The sequence below is a fragment of the Equus przewalskii genome, chromosome 25 (genome assembly GCF_037783145.1).
Source record: "Equus przewalskii isolate Varuska chromosome 25, EquPr2, whole genome shotgun sequence".
Taxonomy (NCBI): domain Eukaryota; kingdom Metazoa; phylum Chordata; class Mammalia; order Perissodactyla; family Equidae; genus Equus; species Equus przewalskii.
Window position 1 is genome coordinate 23,116,914 of NC_091855.1, and position 26,491 is coordinate 23,143,404.

Genomic DNA, 26,491 nt, shown 5'->3' on the forward strand with positions numbered 1-26,491 from the left:
TTTTCCCCTTTATTTTACCTTCATCATTATATATTAAGTGATCTCTTGGCAAAGTGAACAAATAAAATGACTATAATGAAATATAGTTCTTATTTGGTTTGGTGCTTTCCTCCCATAACATTGGCAGTTCTTCTAATGACTATTACCTTGTAATTTAAAACATATCCTAGGAGTGTCTTCTGGTCTTTATTTTGAACTGCTTTGAACACACACTGGTCGAGCAATGACAATAATGAGGGTGAGAATTGGTGGCAGCTGATCCAAGATTTCCCCCAGGTTAAAGAGCAAGCTGCTTTTCCCAGGATAAGGCCTCATGGCCTCAGAATATGTCGTTTGACATGGCTGTTCTCCTTTCACTAATAATCTGGAGTCAGCACATTGCTTCTCTTCCAAATGGCATTGGGAGTCCCAACAGAAAAGTGGGAGTATCCGTCCAGAATTTGGCACTGATTTGAATCCTTATGTTTTCAATGCAGTGATAGTCATTCACTTACTAATTCATTCAACAAATGAGTAGAATGAATGAATTAAGGCTCTGGGGGATGCAGCAGTGAACTAGAAAGAGGCTGGAATGTGCCTGGATTGGGTGAGGGTCATTGGAGTCACTGGTCAGATTGGAGAGTTTGTTTGGAGAGAAAGTGGGGAATAAAGTTGGGTGGGTAAATTCCCCAAACTGCAGGCATATGTTACCATCTACATGTATATAGTTCCCTCTTGGGAAAAGGTCATCTTATTGAATAAAGGGCAGAGTAAAAAGGCCTTGGCTTTGAGTACACTTGACCTCAGGGCCCTATATGACTGGGAACCAAATATCTTACTTTTCTTCAACCCTTCAGACAACACTTACTTGCCCCTAGAACTCCATCCCTAAACTGGCTCTTACTATTCACTTTCCTTACTTGTTCTGCCCACTTCCACAGTTGGTTTGGATTACAAAAAGAAACCTCACTTTTTTAACCTATCCCACTGAAGGGTCAACCTACACCATTTCCATCATATTCCAGGAGCCCTTTATCATCTCTGGTGTAAGTCTGTGGATGTAGTTTTGTAGTAATTTAAGAATGATCTAATGATGTTCTCTACCTCAGCAACAGAAATGGAGTTGGCTTGGTGCCTCAGATGTGGAAGCCATTTTCCTGAGGCCTTGAAAAAGTGTTCCTGTAACCTACCTCACCCTCTTGTATGGATGATGGTCTAAAAACGGAAGAATTTGGGGGCTTCTGGGGGATTCCTGTCCTATTATTTCTTTGAGTGACAACAAACACATACATACACATGTTAATGATTATCACTTATGTCTGTCACAAGGTAGGTGTTCAATAAATTAACTTTTTCTTTCCTTTCTTCTATGATGGTGATACGTAGTAGGTCCTCAATGTACTCTGACATATTAATCATGTTAAAGGCACAGATGTGTGCTAGGTGCAGCACAGAAGAAAGGTGCCTTGTTTCCATGGATGTGGGAAAAGAGCCACCAGGGATCACAGGATTCTCTTCCTTCCTGATAATCATTGTGGCCCTGAGGGGGCTTCTTCTAGATGCAGCAGGTACTCAGTAAATTTTGGCTTAAAACCATGGGATCTTTGCCTGCTCTAGCCAGCCTTTGCACGTTATTTTGTATAGATCAGTATGCAAAACAGAGATATTCAGTGTTTCCCCTTTACAAAATATCCCTTGACCTTTATCGGTGGAGATTGACTGTTTTGTTATTTCCCATTCTTTTCATGATGTCTATTTATTTATGTGTGTATTATTAACTTTTAATTTGAAATGAAGCATTTTTGATGAAGTACAACTTGTGACTGGGATTAGGGAGGCAAGAATAATAAGCTGACACAAGGGGAAATTAAGGGGTGTCATAATCTTAGAATCATGTAGGAAAGAGAATTTAGAGGCCATTGATCTATACCTACTGAAGGGATTCTTCAAACTAGACGGTCTGCTTAGTCTCTCTCTCTCTCTCTCAAAGTTGTTGTTGCTGCTAAGTCAATTCCAACGCCTAGCGACCCTGTATACAGCAGAGTAGAACCCTGCCCTGTCTTTTGCACCATCCTCGCACCTTCTGGCGCTCTACCAGACAATGCTCTGCTGCCACTCATAGGGTTTTCATGGCTGACTTTTTTGGAAGTGAGTGGCCAGGTCCTTCTTCCTAGTCTGTCTTAATCTGGAAGCTCCACTGAAACCTGTCCACCATGGGTGACCCTGCTGGTATTTGAAATACCAGTGGCATAGCTTTCAGCATCACAGCAACATGCAGCCACCACAGTATGACAACTAGTGGTGTGGTTCCCTGATAGGAAAATGAACTGGGGGCGGGTAGTGGGAGCGATGAATCTTAACCCCTAGACCACCAGGGTTGGCTCTCCCGAAGCCAAAGGGTTAATTATGTTTTTGTCCTTAATACTTTTAAAGTTAATATTATATAAGCAAAAACAAAGAAAAGCAAAATTTATAAAAGCAATTTGTATATATAGTAAAAATATTGAAGTGTTTACAGTAGCCCCACAAAAGTAAAATTTTCTCTCCTGCGGCCCATTCTCTAGGGGTAAAATTGTGAAATGTTTCTGTTCATAGTTCTTCTGTTCCATCACCAGGATTCTAACGGACTTTCTTGATTTATGCAATGGGGACAGTGTCTTTCGACTCCCTGCTGTGAGGGATTTGGAACTACATCCCTTAATGCTGCTTCCCACTCACATCGCTCCTTCTCCAGAGTTCTGACAGTCACACTATACTTGTCCATTATCAGGGATAGTAACATTCATATCTCCTCTCTAAATGTAAGGATGTCTTCCACGCCTCGTAGTTGAATCTAAAAAGTTTGTTTGGATTGAGTGCTTACTATTCATTTTTCATTCATTCATTTATTTATTCATTCAAAAGATACTAAGTGAGTGCCTATTTGGTACCAGGCACGGACCTACGTGCCAGTATGGGCAAGTGTTCACAGTATTGTGTGCTAGACAATTGAATAAGTTTTGGACAGGAAGAGAGGCAAAATGTATACCTCAATTCTGTTTCTACAAATTGATGTGAAAGAAAAATCAAATGAAAAGATTTACGTACACGGATGCCATCATAGTATTATTTAGGGAAAAAAGTACCCTGGAAATTGTCTATATGCCTAAAGATTGACAAACATTAAATAAATTATGGAACCTACATGTGATGGAGTCAAACCATTAAAATCAAATTTTTGAGAAATATTAAATGACATGATAAATGATACTTTAATAATTTAATGAAAAAAGAGAAACAGGATATAAAACTGGATCTATAGCATTATCTCAGTTTTGTAAGATTTTAAAAAGACTATAGATGTGGGAAGAAAGTATCACCAAGTGATAGTGATTTAAAGTTTCTTTTTTAATACCTACTTTCTGGTATTGTCTGAGTTTTCTACGATGAGCAGCTATTGTCCTTATACTATAAAAAACCTACTCTGCTATCTTCATGAAAATAAAAAGTAACTACAGTCACTGCCCTCAAGGAGTGGATTCTCAGTCTGATGGAGCAGACACCTTTAAACACGTCATCATCATGTCAGATGGAGGAAAATCAGGTCCCCAGAGTTTATATAGTGTTGAAGGGGTCTGGGCATCAGAAAAGACTCCACAGGTAGCATTAAGCTGTGCCGTGAAGACCCAGTAGGATTTCCATAGGCAGAGGAGAGCATTCCTGGGCATGAAGGCGTGGAGGTGAATGGTGAGAGGTGAGTTGCCTGAAGTTGCCGAAATAGAGTGCAGACTGAAAGAGGCAGAAAGGAACCAGGCTGACAAAGTGGTTTAATGGCTTGGAGGACCTTGGATGCTTTGCTGAGGAATTAGAATTTAATTTAAAGGCAGCAGGGAACTGTGGAGAAGTTTTTAAAGAGAGCTGGACTTGACCCGTAACGTAGAGGTGCAGTCTTTGGAACCTGACTGTCCTGGAATCAGAATCCCAGCTCCGCCAGTTTCCAGGGACGTGTCCTTGGGCCAGTTACTTAACCTTTCTCATCATCCATGTCCTCACCCATTACTTGGGGGCAATGATGTCAGCTTTAGAATGCGGACATGAGGATTAAACAACCTAATACAGAGTTTCTCAAACATGAACGATGAATAGATCTTTTTAAAAAGGTAAAAAATGTTGGCAGCACCCCATCCCCCAATTTGTGTTAAATTATTTTTATGATGATTTTGCTTGAACATTTACAAAAATAAAATTTGTTATAAATTTCTTAAGTTTCATGCTCTGCTACAGGTATAAAACCAAAGCAAGTGTATACATTATGAGTAAAAATAGAAAAATTAAATTAAGCAATATTAGTTTCCTGTGACCAGTTTGTAATCTATATGAAGATAAATCTCCGAGAATGATTTGAACTTGGTACTGTCTGTTACAGCCCATGTCCTTTACAGTTCAGCCTTTCCCATGCCCTCTGCTGTGTGTTCACTCAATTCTCCCCCTCACTTTTTCCTACTCCAACCCCCAGGGGATAGTGTTTGTATAGTACACAGTGTGTTATTTGGCCTTTGCTTAGTATTATTACATCTTCTATGAGTTGGGTCTGCCTCTGTTCTTTCCACTAGCCCGTGACTATTAATATCCTACTACTGGTACCAGTGCAGTTGTAGACCCATAAGTGAGTGTGAGCACTGAAATTGCACAGTAGTACTCAGTAATGAGGTGGTCAGCCAGATAACTTTTTAAATGTTATCATCCGTATTAAAATTTAGACCACACACACACACACACACACAGACTGTTTCCACCCCTCCTGTGGTTCTAAACATCCTCTCTGTAAGAATATATATATATATAGATCTCCTAGAAGTCTTCTTATTGTTAATGATAATTTTGTTATGGCTAAAGATTTTTATCAGGCAAGCATATCAGTTGACTATTGCTGTGTAACAAACCACCCCAAAACTTAGTGGTTTAAAACCACCATGGGTTAGACCGCTGGCTGAGTGGTTAAAGTTCTGCATGCTCTGCTTTGGTGGCCTGGGTTTGCGGGTTCAGATCATGGGCACGGACACACATCACTCACTGGCCACACTGGCGGCGACCCATGTACTAAAAATGGAGGAAGACTGGTACAGATGTTAGTTCAGGGCTAATCTTCCTCAAGCAGAAAAAGAGGAGGATTGGCAATCTTCCTCAACAACAACAACAAAAAAACCCACCAGCCATTTGTTATCTCTTGTGAGTCTTGGCTTGGCTAGACAGATCTGCTGATCAAGTCTTAGGGAACGATGGCTAACCCATGCATCTGTGGTCAGCTGCACATAGGCTGGCTGGCTTTGCTGATCTTGGCTGGGCTCTCTCACATCTTTGGAACCTTAGCTGGATGGCTTAGTTTTTCTCCACATGGTCTCTCATCCTCTAGTAGGTTAGCCTAGGCTTGTTTTTTAGAGTAGCCTGGACACATTCTTATGGCAATCACAGAGAAGCAAGGAAAAGAGTGGACACATGCAAGGCCTCTTGAGGCCTCAGCTTGGAGTTTGCACACCATTACTTCTGCTTCATTCTACTGATTGAAGCAAGTCACAAGGCCAATGCAGATTCATAGGTTGGAGAAATAGAATCCACAGCCTATTTATAGGTGAGAGGAACTACAAACTCACAATTCAGAGGGTGTGGTTACGGGTAGGTGTGAAGAATTTGAGCCATTATTGCAGTCAATCTGCCCCAGTAGATAAGAGGATGGGGTATGGAGATTTACTAGGAAGTTAGTTATACTAAACTTCTTGGTGAGAGAAGGATACTGCTTTAGGAAGGAATGGATATGTAAGATGTTTTGGCAGTTCTTCGGTGTGGGAATGAGGAAGAGGGTAGACTCAAAGGTGACTCCAAGGAACCCTAGCCTGGGTGACTGAGAAGTTGACGAAGCTGCTAACTAAGCTAGGACATTCAGTAGGGAAAGCAGGGTTCATACTGGAAGTATGAGAATGGGAGAGGTCAAAGGCGGAGGAAGATAATACGTTTAGAGTTTGACACGCTGGAGCTCTTCCCATAAGGAGAGTCCATCTCCATCTGGTTGCACATTAAACTCACCTAAGCAGCTTTTAAAAAGTACTGATAGTTGAGTCTCATCCCAGACCAATTAAATTTAAATTTCTATGAATGGGGCCTGGTATTATTTAAAAAAAAAATTCCAGGAAATTTTAATATACAGCCAAAGTTGGAACCATTATCTAGATTGGTGTTCTTCTGCCCATACGTTGGAATCCCTGGAGACCTTATAACAAATGCTGATGCCTGGGCCCTACTACTAGACAGTCTGTTTAATTGGTCTGGGATAGGGACTAGGCAACTGTATTTAAAAAAAAGTCTTTCTGGGTAAATTTAATGTGTAGCTAGAGTTGAGAACCACTGACCTAGATAGTTAATTTTCACTGTGAATAATCAATGTTTTCAGGTTGCAAACCGTGGCAGAGAGGCACTATGACATAGTCTCGTTAAGCTCTGGGCAGGCTCAGAATTGGCATGAAATTGCTGGGTGCCAGCCAGGGCATGGGGACAGGAGCAGTTGGAGGATCAGAGCAGAAACTTTGAGGACCCAACCTGGATCAACACCTGGCGCTTGAAGCACAAGGGCATATCAGAGTTAATCCTGTTTCAAGGAGAGATGTTAGGAAACTTCCCTGAAAAGATCTGAATATAAAATGTCATAATGCCATCTGACTCCCTTGTCCTTCAATTCAAATTTAGTTTTCTCTCTGGTAGCATCCAGACAATGCAACTTCCATCATTGTCTTTGCAGAGGTGAATTGACAATGTCTTAGATCTCAGTATGTGAGTGTTTTACTTGATTGCAAACCTAAAACTGCCTCTTCCTTGATTTCATCCCATTAGTTTGATATTTGACCTTGTCACATTTAGATAATTTCTGGACCTTCTTGTTAATGTCTTATAAATATTTGTAGACCAATTATCTGTCTATAGGCAGTCACCGAGTCAACATCAGAATATTTAGTGTTTTATTTTTTTGCCCCGTGTTCATAAATCATTCTTGGCAGAGCTTTAATCATTTGGGTTTTTGGCTGCCTCTCTGACTTTCCTCTAGTTTATTTTTGGCCTCCGTAAGTCTCATCTATTTTGGGGAAGTACTTAATTGTGGAATACGAGTTGACTCCTACTGGGTATGCCATTGACAATGTCTCAGGTTCAGGGTTCCCCAAAGTGGGCATCAGGATCCCACTGGGTTGGGGCAAGACTTGTGAAAAGGGCACATTTCTGAGTCCCACCCCACATCTCTGGGGATGAGGCTCAGGCATCTGCCCTTTTCACATTGTTTTTGGCTGATTCTTATATATGCAGTTGCTATTACCATAGTTCTTACCTCAATATTATGCTTAGAGGAGAAGTCAGACAAGTTGTTTGTTTGTTTTTGGTGGGAGAGGCTTTGTTCCACAAACCTCATTTATAATCAAGACATAGAACCTTCCTTAAGGAGTTACCAAAAATGTTCTACATTAGGAATCACCATTTCACTTTAGTCTTGACTTTCAGTGAGGTTGGTCAACACGTATCAATTTTATTGTGTACAGCTGACCCACCTAAGGTATAAGCAGAGGTAGAAGGAGAAAGAAAAGAGGAACAGTGAACACAGGAGGTAACAGTAGGGCAGAAGAGAGAAATGGAGATGGGGAGGAAATACAGAAGAGGCATATGTGTAAGAATGGTCTAGTGTCATCCATGGCAGTGTCCATATCATAATGTCCTACATTTTGAAGCACTTTACTGCATACAAAATCCTTCGACATGTGATCCTCACAACTGTCCTAGAGTGACTAAGCCCCATTTCACAGATGGGAAAACTGTGACTCCTGGCAGCAGCTTGCCCAAGGTCAGATAGCTAGTAAGTGTCAGGAACAAGCCTAGAACGAGAACTCAGCACTTCATCCCAGAGCAGGGATTTTTCTGTCAATCCTAATCTATACTATGTCTTTGTAACCTAGACTTGCTCTTGTTTCTGTTATGATGAGACTTTCACTCTTGGTGAGTGTCTCTTTGTGATGTGATGTAGGGTGGCTCTTTGGGGAGGTTCATGGCATTGGTGTAGGGAGCAGAGTGGAGCGGATGTCCTTGAGGTCCTTTGAAGCCCACATAATAAAGGTCAATGAGCTTGCTGAAAGAGCTCATGTCACATGTTATAAATAAAACAAAACTGGTCAGTGCTACCTGAGTGTCTTCATTCTTCCCTTTCTTTCTTCCTCCTCTCATCTCCTGCACATTTAAAACACATGCCAAGAAATGCACTTGTGGCTCTGGGATCTGAGGAATCTCCAAGTCGTGTAGCAATGAGGGTCAGCATGATTAGGTCTAATGGAGTCTACAAGATAAATTAATCCTGGGATCACTGTTTCTACTCTAGCCCAGCAGAGCTTTTCTTGGTCTAACCCATTTTGGCTGAGGGCAGGGAAGTCCCTCACAGTCTGCTCCCTGAGCCACACACACTTTTTTTCTTTCTTTCTTATGGAATAAGCCCATTTGCTTTAGGTCAGAGTTGGTATTGATCCTCCTGGAGTCCCAAGTTACTAATAACTAACTTGGGTACCATACTTTAATGTTTATAAGCCCTTTCATCCTCATTATTTCTCTTGATCATTTCAATGGTGAGGTAGATAAGCATACTATTGAGGCATGATTATAGTAGCAGTGGTCCAGGAACACCTCTATAATTCCCTAGACCAGCCACTCCTCCCCGTGAAGTACTAAGGTAAGTATATGCACAGAGCAGGGGAAACAATACAAAGGAACCAGTCTGTTGCTAGGTGGGGCTTCATCCCCCTAAATACTGAGCAGGATTCTGGTGAACTAGGCTGCACCACACGGAGAACCTGGGCAGAACTTAGCCACCTAAAAGAAAAGCCAAACTACCTTTCTGATTTTACCGCTTTGGTGAGAGGAAAGCCGAATCCTGCATGACTGCTGAGAAACCCCAGAGAAAAAGGAGTAGATACAAGAGACGGGGCCTAGGCCTTTCCACTCTGGAATTCTGCAGCTGTTTAGGAAAAGACACACAACAGAAGAGAAAACCCCAAAGAGCCTTGGAGAATGAAGTAGCAAGCCCCAGGCCTTACCTTAATTCCTAAGGGCTAAGAAGTTGGAGAAGACGCCTCAGTGATGGAAACCCCCAGTGTTAAGCCCCAGTGAACTAATTTTTCCTCCTCTTTGGGCAGTGCCTTTGAGATTTGGAGGTCTGCAGGGCCTGGAGGGAGGGGATGATAGCCTTGGGATTTACAGCTAACCAATATGACTAGCAGCTGCCTTTTTGCCATGAGGAAGATGAAGGTCAGGGAAGTTGTCACTTACTCAACCAAGATCATTCATTTAGTGAGTGGAGGAGCCAGGGTTTGAACTCTTGAATTTTGGCTACAAGCCCTAGTGATTTTTCCATTGTACTACTTGGCCTCTACCAACCACCATCTCATTCTTATGTGGAGAATAATTTCTGGTCTCCTGGGCTTCCTCTGGCAGAGGCATTATCATTAGAATGTTAAAAAGAACCCCTAAAGTATGTTTCTTCCACTTAATGTTTGCCCAGGAAAGACATCAATGTCTGTGGGGTTGTCTGGCACACAGTTTAGGAAGCCTCTGGTTATAAATGGAGATAGTTCTGCTGGATGGGGCTTAGATCACACATCTATTTCATCTCACTGTTCCTCCTTGAAAGCTCAGATGATCCAAATGCACATGCTGTCCCCTAAATGGGGAGTTGGGGTTTATTTTGGGAAAGGGGACTATTTTAAGCTAAAGGACAGGGCTCCCTGTTCTGCTGCTGTGCTGGCTTGATTCCACTCTGCCCTCAGCAAAAATTGAATATTCTCTAAACAATAAGTGACTCAGCCTTTGCTAAATCTTAGATGAAACGGATTTAGCAAGCAAAGAGAGCAAATGTCTTTTTTTTTTCCTAGTCCTGTTTGATGATAATTCTCAGTGCTCAGTGCTTCTTTCATCCAAAGATCTGTAATTAATTAAGCCTCACAACTCCCCTGGCAGGTAGAGAAGTACAAGAATGTTCATTTAAAACCAATCCTGTTTGATACAGAAGGCCTGTTCCTAAGGCTCTTTAAAAGAAAAACCTCTCTTTTATAAAACTTCTGTTTAATAGAGTAAATTAAGGAAGAAAAGGATGAAATAATTTTGCCTGGGATGCTTGCTCAGCTATGGCCACTGAGAGAGTCCTAAGTCTGGAGCTCTGATGCCATCTTTGGTTAAACTAGGTGTATAAGCTATTGCTGCATAGCAAATCACCACAAATTGTAGTGACTTTAGATAACAATAAAAATTCATTATCTCATACAGTGTCTGTGGATCAGGAATTCAGGAGTGGCTTAGTTGGGTGGTTTTGACTCAGTGTTTCCATAAGGTAGCAACTAAGACATCCACCAGGGCTACAGTCATCCGAAGGCTACAGTCATCTCACTGAAGCCGGATGATCCACTTCTAAGATAGCTCACTCATATGGATGGTGAGTTGGTGTTGGCTATTGGCAGAAGACCTCAGTTCCTCACTATGTGGACTTATTCAGAAGGCTGCTTGAGTGTCCTCATGACATTGCAGCTACATCTCCATAGCAAATGATTCAGGGGAGCAAAGGTAGGAGTGGCGGTATATTTTATCTTCTACCCTTGGATGTCACACTCTATTTCCTCAATGTCCTATTGACTACATACTTCAGCTCTCTCCAGTGTGGGAGAGGATCCACAAGAGCATAAATACCAGGAAGCAAGAATCACTGGGGGTCTGCTTGGATGCTGGCTAATATTAAGACATATTAAGCATGAGTTCATCTGTGATCTCATTGGAGTATCCTCTAAAAAGCCAGTTTAGAGGACTAAACATCATGCATCTGATAAGAAGAAGGCAAGAGATATGGAGTGGTACAGTTAACTTTCTAGTTATTTGTAGATTTAGAATAAATAGCTGCCATTATTCATATTCATCGTTAAGTGATTAAGCCTATATTGAAGTGTACATGACTATGAGGAAGCTTTCATCTCTTGGAGCTGGATATTTGTCCCAGACCTTACACTGGATGACTGGTTCCCCATTGTTGGTCTATAGACCTGTGTTGTGTGAACTAGTAAGAAGCAACTTAAGTGTTTGTTAAAACGGATACCAGGTTTCTACTCCTAGAGATTCTAAGTCAGTACCTTTGGGATCCAATGTGCTATCCCTCCTTATCAGGCAACAGTAGGCTCAGGTTCTGACAAGTGAGAATCACGATTAATGGCGGTCATATTTGTTTGCTTAATATCTATCCATGATCTTTTTCTTTGCCTCAGAAAACCAACTCAAAACTGGGCACTCAGTTGCTGAGGGCTAGAATTGACAGTTGCCAATGTTGTTTACATGCCATATTGTTAAAAGGGGCGTAGATCGTAGAAAGCTCCCATATCATAAGTGCTGCTAGAGAGGCAGATAGAGGGTAGAGTTGCTGACTAAGAACAACAGTTTGAAAGACTATGATACACTGCTACATCAGCACATGCAAGGGCTGGTCACATTACTACATACAGAAATAGTCACATCCTGCATAAATCATAGTCCAATGGTTCTCAAATGTTAGTATCCAGAAGAATCACTTGGGGAGTGTTGAAAAATGCAGATCTTCAAGCCTGCCCCTAGGATTCTGATTCAGTGGGTCTAGAATACCCCAGGCAGTTTCAATATACGTGATCTGGGGACCACACTCTGAGATACACTATCCTAGGCATGACCTAATTTAACTGCAGTATAGTGACCTCATATCTGTTTAATCCCCAGCAGCAAGAATTTAATATATAGAGTGAAAGGGGCTGTTTTATAGAGTTTGCATGGATGACACCAGCTGAACTGCTGACATGCATGAGGGGTACAGTGAGATCTGGGCAGGTGTGGAAGAGCATTTTATTAGCATTATTTTCATAGATATTTACTCTCCTCCTGGATACTAAGTTGTCAGAGGTAAGATCTATACAAGGTTTAATTTTGCAGCTCCCCTAGAGGCTAGTGTAGTGCCCTACTTGCAGCAGGCTTGCAATAGGTGTGTTATTACACAGGAGGAAGTTCATTTGAGGTGGCCAGGAATTCTGGATGGGAATTAATCCATCTCACCCAGAGCATGTTGCATGTTGTGGTGACTGCTTTATGACTCTGGAGTATTGCCAAGCTCTCCTCTCACTTCCTTCTTCTCTCTTCCAAGTGTCTCAAGGTGGGTAGTGATAGTGAAACAGTCATGGCATTAATGACTGTCTCTAGGCTTGTGACTTTGGAGAGTGAAATTAGAATAAGAGCTGAAGAGTTGAATAGAGCACAGCTAAAGCCTACAAATTCCTGCTGATGAAGGACAGGGCAAACAAAGACTATTTCAGCCATACTGAACACCTCTGTTTCCGTCAGCCAAGAACATCTGGGCATGCCAGTGTGGCAGACACAGAGCCAACAACATGGTCAAGAAGACACTCAATGGCAGACAGTAAAGCAGCAATAATTTATTGAGCTACTACCATGTGCCAGAATCTGTTCTAGGTGCCAGGGATATTAAGGTAAACCAAATGGACAAGCTTACATTTTAGCAAAAGAGATAGATATTGAATAAATAAATACATAATGCAATGACACATAGTGATTAGTGCCAGTAAGGAAAAGAAAGCAGGTGAAGGGAATAGATACTAAAGTTAGAGTAAATATTCCAAAGTAGGCTGCTTTGATATAATAATGACAATGACAATAGTTGTTATTATAAGGATTATGATAATAATTATAACAAATTCAACTAATATTTATTGAGTACCTACTATATGCCACACACAGTTCTGGGCAATAGAGATACAATGGTAAGACAAGACAAATTTCCTGATTTTGTGGTTCTTTTCTTTTTTTAGGCTGGGAAAAAGACCATAAACAATCAAAGACACACAAGAAACATATGAGATAGTAATACCCGGAGAATTATGATAAGGAGTACTGTTAAAGTGACTGAGAAGGCTAATTAAGTTTAGTTGAGGGAATTCCTAATATTTAAACTGAAATCTGAATAACAAGGAGGAGCCAGATATGCAGAAAGCATTCTGGGCCAAGTTGGGAGGGAACCAGGGCAAAGGCCCTGGGCTCAGAAATCTGGGAATAGGGATAAGGCCAGTGTGGCTTTATAAGCCTGGGGGGATTGGGAGCCTGGTTAGAGTAATTAAGGAGAAAAACAATCTTCTTCCATAGATATGAATTTGAGAGCCAATATAACTCCTAGAAAACTATTTTTCTTTCCAGTTGTATATTGCTTAGTTCTTCCATCAGAGACGGGTATAACATTTGCATTGATCAATTTGTAATATGAATTTCTTCCTGTAATTAGTTCTCCTTTCCCCAGCACCCCTGAGAAAATCCAAAATGCAGGGCAAGCATTATTATAACAACATTTTATTAAATAGTATAATTAACACAAATATTGTATAGCAATGTGCCACTTATTAAGTGTGTTGACTCAGGTAGTACCTGGGAATTCTCAGTTAATATTAGACTGCAGGTCCATTTATCTTCCATAACACTTTAGAAACAAGGTTTCTTTTCTTGGCTGGTATTTGAGATCTTAGGGTGTACTTTTTCTGTGGATAGGTTCCCAGCCACCTGAACTTTGGAGCAGCCAGGGAGGTGCCCTCAGCCCTCAGTTGTCTCCACTTCCTATTGCTGGGTGCTGCCATCTCTTTAACTCCTTTCCAAAGAGTACTTTTTGTACCATGGTCTACTCTCCATCTAAGGTACATGCATCACTCAAATCCTCTTTGTGTCTTTGGAGAGAGGAACATTCCTTTTGTAGATTTTCACCATTTTTATCTTTTCTCTATTGCTTTTCCTGTGCCGTCTAGACAATCATTTCCCATACTATTGGGTCCTCTTTTCCCCAGTTAAACATACAAGAGATTCTGCTCACTCATCCTCTACATTTCACACATCTCTAAAGTACCTTTCTATTTACACTGGTTACAGAAATATATGTGAAGCTCAATGGGATAGATTGTGTGTGCATAGAAATTGACTTATATGCTGAAAATGCAATGAAAATCTTTAATGTAAGTTTACTGTATATTTGAAGGTAATGTATATTTATTCTCTAAAATACTCTTAGTAACTTTCACATTATGAATCACTAAACCTTATGCTTCTCTAAAGAGGAAGCACAATTTCTCGAAATAGAGTATTGTTTTTAGAATGAAAATTTAATGTTTCATGACCAATTCAAATCAGCTTTGAAATTCTACACTACCACAGCCCTGACAAGATTTAAAATGCAAATGCTCCCCATAAGGAACAAATGTCTTTTCAATTATTAAAATTGAATTTCAAGATTTGTAATGGTTTCTATGATAAAAATGTTTAAATATAGCTGAGAAATAGCTCTTAAATTCTAATAATTAAAAAGGACAAAAGCAGAGACTTGAAGGCAATAATAAGAGCAAAGATTGAGTTACAAAAACTAAAATGTATTTAATTTTCATCAAAGTTCCGAGGAATTGCATTAAAAGCATTAGGGTTGGGAGACAGACTCTTCTCTTACACTCACACAGACACAGTTGAGCCAATATGCTTTCTGATCTGTAAGAATTAAGCTCATCTTAGTTACTGAAATTAGAGACAGGATGCTGATCTTAGTTTTGCTTTCCAACTTGGAGACTGTTTTTGAGAAGCCAGAATAATGGTTAAATGTTTTTTATGTTCTATAAAATAGGTATAATGATAGTCAAATGTTTACTGAATTTCTGCCCTGTGCTTTTTGCCCAGAACTTTGCTGTGGATATGAGGGATATAAAAGAACTAGAAGGTAGGGTATCTGCCCTTGGGAAGTTTACCAGGGAGCTGGAAAGAAAAGTCTGGTGTTACATTACACAACTCGAAAACAGTACTCACCATTATACACTTAAGCACTAGGTAGTGTACAGAGACACAAATAATTACAAAAATCAACAGAAAGGAATGTCATTAATCTTGTGAGGGGCTGACATGGAATGCTTCATGGAAGAGGAGGCATTTAACTTGGCCTGGAGGGAAATACAGAATTTGGCATCATTTTCTTTTTACTGTAATGGTAATAACTCGTTTTTATTATAATAATGATTAGCTGTCTGTCGGCTCACAAATTAGAGGATGGAAAAGCATGACAAACCCACAGGGTAACTATGTTTTAAAAGTCTTTTTTAAAGGAATCAGAAGGGAGAAAGAGAAAGCCTTTCTAAGAGCCTAGGCTTGGGGGAAAATGTAGGAGGTACAGAAGAGAATTAATGGGTAATGCTTATCGTTTTGTACAAAGTAACCTTGACACAAATGGGGCAATTTAAAGAAGGTAAGCGACTCCCAGCCCACTCACCCAGGTTGATGGAGGATATAATCATGGGGTTGATGGCAGATTGGAGAAAGAAGACCCAGGGAAGCTTTTCTCCCTCCATTATGTGTATTTCTCATCTAGAGGTAGGAAGCTTGTAGCTGAAGACACGTTTTAGAAATTCAGCCCTCTCTACTTTCAAATCATTTTAGGTAAGTAACTCAATCCAACGACAAATTAGATGCACCTCTTTTCCCCTTCCTTTCTCAAGCTCTATGCAGAGATGCAAGCATTGTCATACTACTGACATCAGAGAGGTTGAAGTGATCAAAACCAGTTAGAGAAACCAAAATAATGGTAAATAATTTTTTGATGACAAACAGTGTGTTGCAGTAGGTGAGTTAGGGGTGTGACGATTCCAGTGTTCATGAGTGAGGAAAGTAGTATGGCTCTAAGTCAGTGGTTTTCAACCTTGGCTAAACATTAGGATCCCCTGGGCAGCTTTAAAATTACTGATGCCCAGCCCCTCCCACCACTCCAGGGATATCATTGGTCTGAAAAGTGGTCTGGGCACTGGATTTTCTAAAGCTCTCCCGGTCATTCTAATGTTCAGCAAACTTGAGAACCACTGCTCTAAGGGCTGATTTAAATGAATTGCACCCAAACAGCTTGTTAAACCGCAGACTGCTGGATACCACCATCTGATTCATTAGCTCTTGGATGGGACCCAAGAATTTGTAGCTTTCAAATGTCCACAGGTGATGCTGATGCTGCTGGTCTGGGGACCACACTTTGAGAAATACTGATTCAAGCCAGTCCAGGTTATACTAAGCATTTCCTAAAGTTTGGCCTTTGAACTTACCTGTTAAAATGTGGATTCTGAGTACCTTCCTCAACCCACTGAATTAGAATGCCTGAGGATCTGTAATTTTAAAGGAGATTTCCAGGTTTTTATTTTGGACTCTATCACTTGTGAACTAATGTGCAACTTAATAGTTTTGTTTCTTTTGTATCTTGCTCCAAATATTATTTTTACATAAATTGTATGTGTGACCATATGAGGATTTTGGTAATTATTTTATGCTATTTTTTTAATGGGAAAAACTCTGTAGACTGAATTGTATTAGATACTCTGAGGTAGTAACAGATAAAACCTGCAGGAAAAGGCTTTATTATGGGGATTATGGCACAATAACAGACCCATCTGTTCATGCAGTGGGAGCAATCCTAGCTGTATGTGAGATGTTTTGGAAGCAACTTCTAAAAGCATGCTTTGCAAGTTCAACATACTTAGGTAATTGCACTCCACACGGGTAGTGTAAAGGATGGAAGAGCATCTCTCAAATTTTAGAGGCTGTTAGAATGACCAGGGCTACTTGCTAAAAGTTAGACTCCCAAATCACAGCTCCAAAGAGTTTTAATCCTGCATAGCACTGAGGAATTTCTATTTAACAAAAATAAGTGATTCTGATACAGTAGGTCCCGGAAACTCATTTTAAGAAATATGGGTTAGGGACTATGAAGGAGAAAAATTGTTTTCATAGTTGACCTGAGTGGCTAATAAAGAATTTGCTATATATTGACTATTTTTTCATTTCCTGTAAGTCAGTGTCCTAAGAACTAAATATAAGTGTCAGCTAAAATGTTAATTCTCAGGATATATTCTTTAGGTGGGCAATATTATTCCCCCACTTGTTTCTTTCACTCTGATTTAGACATTGTGTAGCTTTGCTTTTTCATCTCTTTCTTATACTATTCTTCCTTTTATAAAGCAAATGGAGGAGACACATGGTTAAAATGAGGACCAGTCAATTTTGGACTTAACTGGATTTTTCCCCCTTTATTGCCTTGACTGCACCATCTTATTTTTCTTCCTTTTTTTCCCTCATAGTTCTCTGTTCTCTTGCCCAATCCCTCCCCACACCAGTCCATGTTCCATCTCCACTCTGGGCTGTTTTTCCTTGGTGAACTTTGTGGCCATTTCAGTGGGCAGGAAGGGAAAGAAGGTCACTGGGGACCATGTCAATCTATGGTCTCTCCTCAGGAGTGTGTGGTAGTGGCAGAAGGTTAGCAGGCCAGAAGAAGAAAAACCTACACAAGTCCTCCATGACATCTTGGTTTGTGAGTGCAAGGTTAGTAGAAGCAAATAAAGCAAAACTCAGCATTCACAGGTGAGAGGGAGACTAGCCTGGGAGAAAATTATACAACAATCAATATTTTGTTATTAAGAGTCTCCGTGCAAGGAAAACCTGTGAAAAATGAATCTTAACTGCTTTACAATATGGCTGGCCATTCTTACCAAGTTAACTCTCAACTGTTTTAGCTCACAATAGACGTGATAGGATTATGTCTTTTTCTTTCACGTTTCAGACTTCCTTTATCTTCACCTGCTAAAATATTAGCTTTCACTGAAGAATCATCCCCCAGTCAGAAGGAAGGAAAGAGCTGGTGGAGGAGGAACTTTTATTGATTGTGTTGATGATTAAGGTGTGGCAGCAAGGTCTTTTGTGGTTGGCTCATCTGTTGTCATGGAAACCCACCATAGTGGCAAAGCCCAGACAAAGTCTGAGGGTTTTAACCATCAAAATGGAGGATTGCAATGTGTTCTGAATTGCACAGACAGGAGGAGAAGTGATGTGTATTCTTTACATGCTTCTTCCACTCTGGGTTGGGTTCAACCTGTAACAAGAAGTTGAGAGTTTAGTTAGTTAAAACTGTTCTCTCTATCTTTGTATTTTTGGTTCTCCTGTTGAGGCTAGTGCTAAAGTGGAATTGCCAAATCTGAACTGGGACAAAAAGCAGAGTGTGGACACAAACAGGTTCCATATAAGTCCTTATGGGGAGGTGGGTAAGGGTGGTTCCCAAAGACTAAGGTAGTTATTTTGTTAAAATATAGACATGTGCGCACACACACCCACAAAGAAGAGAGAGAGCCAAGAGATATCATAGAGAATGAACTGGAGTGATCAGGTTTTAAGGTGGATAAAGGGAAGAGTGAGGAAAATAGCTAGAGAAGTGGCAATGTGAGGGAGAGAAAATAGTCACACAGAGACAGTAACCTTCAAGATGTCTGTCTTCACAGCAAGAAGAATACTGGAGACTTTTCCATGGAGAAAAACTGTAGGAATGTTCAGTTCAGGTTGCTGCCACCAACAGAAGGGGGATTTCTTCCTAGGGCCTTCCGAGACATCTGATATTTTGCTCATCTCACCCCTGAACTCAAGACTCTTCCTTTTACATTACAGTATTCTTTTAGGAAATATTTGTTTCTCGAGCTTCTCTTTACTTTTTAAGGTATCTCCCGCACCCATTTTTTCCCTAGAGCCTGAATCACTTGAGTAAGATATATCAAGTAAAGAAGATGATAAAGTGATTTCTTGTATCAAGGATTAAATCTAAGATTAGGTTAAGCTCCATGAAACAGAGAAACCACATATTGTAAATTCCTAATAAAAAGTTTTGAGTTTTGACCAAAGAGCTTTGTCCGTCTCCCACAAATCCAGAACTTTGGATCTATTATATCAGCGGACTACTGTTTCTTTTCCCAAACTCAAAAGTTCAAACAGCTAGTATACTCTTGTTAATTGGTATTGTTTCCATTTTATAGATCAGGAAGCTGAGGCTATTCACAGTTATTGTACATGCTTTGTCTAACTGTTATTTGTAAACTTGCCTATCATTCCCATGATCTACCTCATTGAGGCAGAAAATGAACTTTGCTAATTCTTGGCTCTCCTATATACACAGGGCTGTGCCTATCTCATAACAGAAGCTTAATAAATATTGTCAAACTAGATCGCATGTTTTGTTTGAGTCCACATAAGGAGATAATGAAATAACTGGGGCTCAATCTTCCCCTCTCTCTCAAGCTTCTTGAATTGCAATCAGGACATAGCACAGTCTAAGCCTTCAATAAATACCTGTCAATGGGTTGACTGATGGACTGATTTAAGACTCTATTATATTCTTTAGTACTTGTTCCATGTGCTCCAACAATGACTTTAGACCTTACTGATTTGATTGGTCATATTTTTAGACTTGTTCTTTCTATTTTGACAAAAAGAATAGACAATAACGACTACAAGCGTAGTGACCTTCTGGATTTGTTCCGGTGGATAACCTTGAGAGAATGTGAATGAATTTTCTTAACTTTTAAAAGAGACAAGACTTAGAGTGACAAGCTTGATAATTAGTCACCATGGCCCCTTCACTCCTTTTAATGTCACTTCTCATGCTTTGCATTGGTTCCTAATCAGTCTAGATTGTTATTCTGATTTACACGGTACCTTACTCTCCTTTTCTAGGTCATTTGGGTCTTTGTCCCTCTTTGATGTGTTCTATCACCCACCTCCCTGCCTCCACCCCCAGCCTCTTAGACCCCTTCTCATTTCCCCATAGGTTTATTTACTTTTTTAAGTTCTTAATGTGCTAAGTCCTATTTTACTGTCTCTGTTACCAAGGACATTTTCAGTGAACCTAAGGAAGAGTGAGCTCACTAAGAGGCGGTGAACTAATAATCATAAAAATGATCACGTCCAGACTTTGGCTTAAGCAAAAGAAATTTGAATGTATCTAGAACGCCTTCTATGTGATTCTGTCTGAATCTTTACTAGGAAAGTTACATTTACAGCTGACCTGCTGCTAAACTTGTTGGGAATAAATTAGTGACTCAAATTCCTTTATAGTTCATGTTTCTAGAAGTTGGTTCCACGTCAGAGCTGAGGTTTTCTTGTTGCCTTCAGCATGGAGATTTAGCAGTTATGGAAAGGATGGGCTAGAGCTTTCTGCCAACTGCATGTCATTGGTGAATCCAAGAGAGAATCTAACTTATCAATTAATAATCTTTGCTATTTAAACCATGTTCTCTATTTTCCAAGAACTTGGCTCTTGGTTGTACCTTTTAAAAAATTCTACCAAGGTATTTAATTCACACAAAGGGGGATTCTGATCCGTGCTGTACAGGTGAGAGATAACCAAAGTTTTGCCTCCTTTCTAATGGGATGGAGAAATTAAGAAAATTCAGGAAGGATTAGAACTCAGAATGCTCCATGTTCTCTAGCCTTGAGAATTCTGAGTGAGAGAGGAGGATGTGGAACTCACTGGCTAAATTCTAGGAAGACAGAACTCTAGAGCTTTGAAAAGGGACCCCAGAGTTCATCTCATCCAACAGTTTAATTTTGTAAGTGGGTAAATCAAAGACCAGAGAAGTATGGCTTGTCAAAGATGTAAACTAAATAATGGCAGTTTTAGCTCATGACTTCTGTTAGTTAAATTGCTGAGTGGATTTTCCAGTGTGAGCCTTCTTTTGAGAAAAGGCCAAGTCATTCTTTAACATCAACTAAGCATACTCTTTGACAATCCTCACCTCCCCCAAAAAAGCCATTATGAAAATCCATTTCTTTTTTAATTCGCTAGGCAAAATTATTAACACAGGTAGAATGCCAGGGATACAGAGTGTTAATACAACTGCTGAATAATACATTAGTGCTACAGAGTTTAATAATAGATGATAATAAATAATATAGTTGGGGAATTATGTAATTCAGTTATACAGTAAATGATGGGAGAAATACACACACCTTCATAGAAGAGTGTTTCTGATGGGAAGACTTAGGTATTTCAATTTAACTCGCTTCTTCAGCCCTTTGGTCTACCCTTTTGCGAGTTTTGGCAGGACGTTCAGAGATGTGCCAAGTTGGGGCTTTTAGTTTGTGCGGTGAAGTTGTGGGTTTCATTGGCTGAGCCAGACAGTACAAGTTGTGCTTCTTTGGCTGTTATCCAGCTAATCCTCTTAATACATTTATTACTTTCCTCTGTGTCATGACTGGATATCTCCCTTTAGTGAGGGGAGATGTGTCCGAGGTTGGCCATTCACTCCCCATAACCACTCTTTGTAAATCATTGCATGTAAGGGGGTGGTATCCGGGTGGTATCGGAACATTGAGCTTGAAGATGGGAAGAAGCTGGGAGTGGGGGTGTGAGTTGAGAGCAGTGACATAAGGTGAAAGGTATAGTCACGGCCATGGTTCAGCAAGCACACCAATGAGCCGGTGTGTGCTTCTCTTTTTTCATCTGCACTAGAGAGAGCCAGCTGCTGATCACTATTAAACCTGCATTTTTTCCCTTGGAGAATGGGATATTTCCCCTCTCACTCTTTTAAAAGAAGATAAAAAGCAGGGGGTGGGGAATTAATTAACGTCAGTAAATGAAGCATGGGGTGCTTGTCCGGATATGATAATGACTGTGAATTAGTGCAGAAGAAATGGAATGGTATAGAAAATGAACTGTACTGTCACAGTGCTTTGGGATGGACTCAGTCACCCCTATAATGCATTAACTCTTCCCTTGCCTCATTCTTTGTCCTGCCTCTCCATTCCTCTGGGCCAACACTCTCCCACCACAGAGTCTCAGGGCTACAGTATTATAGCCTGACGTTCCCAAAGGGAGCCCTGCCTTCAGGAGAGATGGGGCCAGCTGGTGATGGCATACTTCTAGAATATAAATAAAAGAACTCCATATCTACTTATTCGATTAATGAAAACACACCAAAAAGAAGCAATTGCTATGTGTCCCCTGGTTAGGGCACTGCAAAATGATGCAAGAAGATAGTAAGCTACCTGGAGGAAAGAAAAGAGAATACTTACTCAAAATAAGTTGTTCCCTCTCCCCCATAGCCAAGGTTTACCCTTGGACTGTCAATAATTAATCTCTACCCCTCTCTACTTTTTCATATCTGCCTCAGGCTATGTGTCTTTCGAAATGTCTTCATATAAGTCCAACAAACATTGACTGGGTACTTCCTGTGTATAATGCACTGTGGGGTCGACAGAGATGAATAAGCCATACTCCACATTCAGGGATTCTTCTCCTCAAGGGCATGGCATGGGGCTTCACATGTAGTAAACACTCAACAATTTGTTGCCAGCATCAGTTTCATTCCACTGAATTTAATCCATATTGAATTTTTCTTTGGGAACAGCAAGTTTCAGAGGTTCAGAGAGCCCTTGACCACTTTCTTTACTTTCTGTTCCTTTCTTCCTTTTTTTTTCATTCTCTGCTTTAAAGTTCTTGGCACATTGGTAAAATGAAAAAATGCAAAAGCATAATTACAGTAAGCTTTAGATGTTAACATTTAAGGAGTTATTTGCTGTAAACACAAAAACCCAATGTAGTATAGTCACAAAATATGAATCACTGAATTTAGAAATGATATTAATTCATAGGACACTTTAGGCAGGTGGCTTGGGAATGGAACTCCAGTTTAGAATTATTTGTTGACATTTTATATCTTTTTGTATCCTCGTTAGTGGTGCCCCTATATGCAGACTCATTTGGAAGTAATACTAAAAGACTAAATTTTATCACGTTTGGTATTTTCTTAAATATACTACAGAACAACAAAAAGCAGGAGTTAGATGAAACCACCATGATAATAATTGCTGAAGCTGAGAAATAGGCTTGTGGTGATTCTTACTACTCTTGTGAATGCCTGAACATTGCCATAATAAAATCAATTTTAAAGGGTAAATGTTGAGGGGTCCTTTGGACAAGTCTGGGTGAATGTCCTCTCTGAGCCCCCCTTGTCCCTATTCCTTCAAGTCCAAGTCAGGAGGTGGATGGTGGAGATTATGTATTCCTGGAATGGCTCAGTGTACTTCTTCTTTGTTTTGTTTTTTTAGGAAGATTAGCCCTGAGTTAACATCTCCCGCCAATCCTCCTCTTTTTGCTGAGCAAGCCTGGCCCTGAGCTAACATCTGTGCCCTTCTCTCTCCACTTTATATGTGGGACGCCTGCCACAGTGTGGTTTGACAAGCAGTGCATAGGTCTGCACCTGGGATCCGAACTGGGGAACCCGGGGTCGCCGAAGCGGAATATGCGAACTTAACTGCTGCGCCACTGGGCTGGCCCCTCAGTGTTCATCTTATGGGCATTGTGTTAGCAGGAGATGCCTCAAACTCCCTCAGGAAGTCTGTGAGCTGCTTCTTAAGAGGGCCAACTTGTAGCCTGAGCAGGTGTACACTCTGCCCCATTTAGTCTCTGCTTCTGCCTTTTCTTTGGTCTGTTAATGGAGGAGGCAAATGTGGAGATACTTTTACTTGGGGACAATGGCTCTACCATTTGCCAGAGCAAAGCAGAGTCCATTTATGTGAGTAGATTTGTTAAGCTTCCCGATGGCCTCCCCCTGCCCTCCGGGCATGATGGAAGAGATGCTCCTGAGAGTCTGGGCTTGTCTGGTGGGAGGATGGGCTTAAGAGGAGATAGGAAAATGATCTCTGTATCATTTATTTCCTTTTCCTCCCTCACTTACTGGAGATAGCTCGACCACATAAACTCTATGTGCATCTATGTCTGTGAGCTTTTGTGGTCTTGTCTGTTAGAAGGTGATGTCAGGGCTTAATCACCTGCATTAAGGATTTATCTGGATACAAGTAGGCTCATAAAAGTGGGTGGGGCTTTGGTTATAGTCAAGTGAAGAGCCATTCATGGACCATTCAGATTCTGTTTCATTTAACCACTGAACAGAAGGACTTCTGTATGCAGACCTAGTGAAGGGGCTTCAAAAGCAATTTACAATTTGGCTGGGACCCACAAGAGTCTATAGGCTGACTAGTTTCTACAGGTGCCTAAGAGCAAATTGAAGTCTGTTGGTCCCCATAGGTTGGGTTTTGATAATCTTCCTTTTCCAATCACTTCCATGGTCTGGCTGACCTTCTGACTGTGTCCACTATTGCCTCGTTTAGGACATATGATGTAAACTTATTTTTCCTTACTAAAGTTCTAAAATTTTTGTTGTTCAGCTTATCAAAGGAATTCTTTTCTTCAGGAGGAATCTGGTTGCTATTTTTGGAGCGTGATTAAATCAGTTTCAATCCCTTTTGCTACACAAGTGTTCTTGTGTCATGCCAACTCTTGGGCAGGCCAGGGCAGCTTCCTGGGTGTTCAGAAACACTGGCTGCCTTGGCGTTATATCTTCATCTCTGGACCATGCTAGTGGAAGAAAGATGCCGAGGGGCTACTTGTCTTGGTAGATTTTTTTTGTCCTTTTGTCCTTATAAAAGATTTAGTCTTAAACTTAAAGAATAATAACTTGATAGACCTGAGGTAATTTTTGTCCAAATTCCAAAATACAAGAGAATACAGGCAAATACCTTTATTTACTTCACAAATACCCTATTTACTTCACAAGATGTATTAGTTTGCTAGGGCTGCCATAACAAATACCACAGACTTGAGTGGCTTAAACAGCAGAGATTCATTTTCTCACAGTTCTGGAGGCTAGAAATCCAAGATCAAGACGTCAGCAGGTATGCTTTCTTCTGAGGCCTCTATTCTTGGCTTGCACATGGCCACCTTCTTGCTGTGTCCTCCCATGGCCTTTCCTGTGTGTGCATCCCTTTTGTCTCTCTGTGATTCCAAATTTCCTCTTCTATTAAGGACACCAGTCATATTGGATTACAGCCTATCCTAAAGGCCTCATTTTAACTGAATCACCTCTTTAAAGGCCGTATCTCCAAATATAGTCACATTATGAAGTACTGGGGGTTAGGGCTTCAACATATGAATTTTTGGGGGCCCACGTTCACAGGGTGACACATGGTGAGATGTATCTTTCAAAAGAAAAAAAACAACAATTGATCTTCATGGTCTAAAACTCTGCATTCTGGAGACTCATTCAGATGGGTTCCTGCGTTTGGGTATACTTATAACATCTTAGACACAGGAAATTAATTTGGAAAACTGCTCTTACAATAACAATCAAAAAGGTGAGCAAAAAGAATCATGGCTCTGTAAACTTTTGTCTTGTTCTGGTGTTTTAGAGGGCAGCATCATTAGTATCACCAACAAATTGTGGAGGGAGAGAGGGGTTGGGAGTAGGGTGAGAAAGAGTCAGAAATTGAGGGAAAACTGTCTTGTCAGTTTCAGGAAAGGAGGGAAGACAAGAGGAGAAAGAAAGATGAGAGAGAGAGACAGTGAGAGAAAGAGAGAGAGAAGGAAATTAAGATAGCAGAAGAAGGAGAAGGAGGCAGAAGGAGGAGGGAGGGAAGGTGAAGCAAGAAAGAGTGATCAAGAGAGAGACAGAGGAGAGAAATTAGCTTAGCTTGCACTTACCATGGGTTGAAAAAGAGAGCTCATGAATTTCCTTCTCTTAGAATGCCCAACCCCATCCAAGAGGGTGAAGCAAGTAGGTCAGATAAATGCAAACAGGAGCAGAAAGTGAATGGCGGCCCTGGAAAGGGAGGGCTTGGGTGTTGAGATTTGGTGTGGATAGCTGAGGACCATCCAACATTAATGAGCACAAATGCATGCCTAGGCTGAAAATGTCTCTCCAGGGACTGTGATGACTCAAGCTTTGTTGGTGCCATTGGAAACCACGAATGAGAAAATAACTGACTTGCTCTCTCAGGCAATCTGGTTTATGGACCTGAAGCTCTTAGCTGCTGCCAGGCTATCCATCTCCCCTGTGCTTCTATGAGATATTCTTGAAACTGAACCCAATATTGTCCTTCTTGCCAAAGTGCTTAGCAATGGCCTTTCCCTTTCCCCAAATTCTGAGATAGGGACAGACTGGTTAATGTGAGTGTGCCCTGTGGATGTACAACTTACGGAGAGTGATAGAAAAGTGTGCACACCTAGGGAGACACACAGAGGATAGTTTCGCTTATTGCTCTCTGTAGGCGTAACCGCTTTCTTAAAGGCCTTCACCCTTCTGGTTTTGTGATTTTCAAGCGTTTTCCTTGAACCTGTGAGTCAAGCCTCAAGCTAAGCTGTGGCTGAGGCTTCATCTCTTCTCAGAAAGAAATGTATTTCCCTCCCCTTCCCCTGGTAAACAAATTACATTGACAGACAAATGCAGGATTAGGTGAGGAGATTTGTGAGACAATGGGATTTTGGAAGCTCAAGCCAGCAGAAGTCAGGATTAGGCTGAGAGGGAAGGATTCAGGCGGGGTGGGAGGCTACAGATAAAGTGTAGCAGTAACAGGCAAGGCCGTGTCTGAGGGGAGGCAGGGAAGTGAGATGGAGGGAGAGCAGTTTCTGAGATGCCCATGAGCTCTGTGTTTGTAGTTCCTGGGGATTCCTACACTTTCAGATAAGGCTGTTTGGCTTCAGACAAGACATCTGGCTTAACGGAGCCTCAATTTCACCTTCTGCTCATTGAGCAGACTACTCATCCTACTTACTTCACAGGTTGGCTTTGAAAAC

At 40.8% G+C, this 26,491-nt stretch overlaps 1 protein-coding gene and 1 long non-coding RNA gene across 40 annotated transcripts in view; both read left to right on the forward strand.

Annotated features, from left to right (window-relative positions):
• The window catches only part of NRXN3 (neurexin 3), a 1,503,251-nt gene that overhangs the window by 265,085 nt on the left and 1,211,675 nt on the right, over positions 1-26,491 (forward strand). The window lies entirely within an intron of this gene.
• The window catches only part of LOC139079428 (uncharacterized), a 55,948-nt gene continuing 49,818 nt past the window's right edge, over positions 20,362-26,491 (forward strand). The window contains exon 1 of the long non-coding RNA XR_011533077.1: positions 20,362-20,468. This is a non-coding gene — a long non-coding RNA (uncharacterized lncRNA). The remainder of the gene's footprint in view (positions 20,469-26,491) is intronic.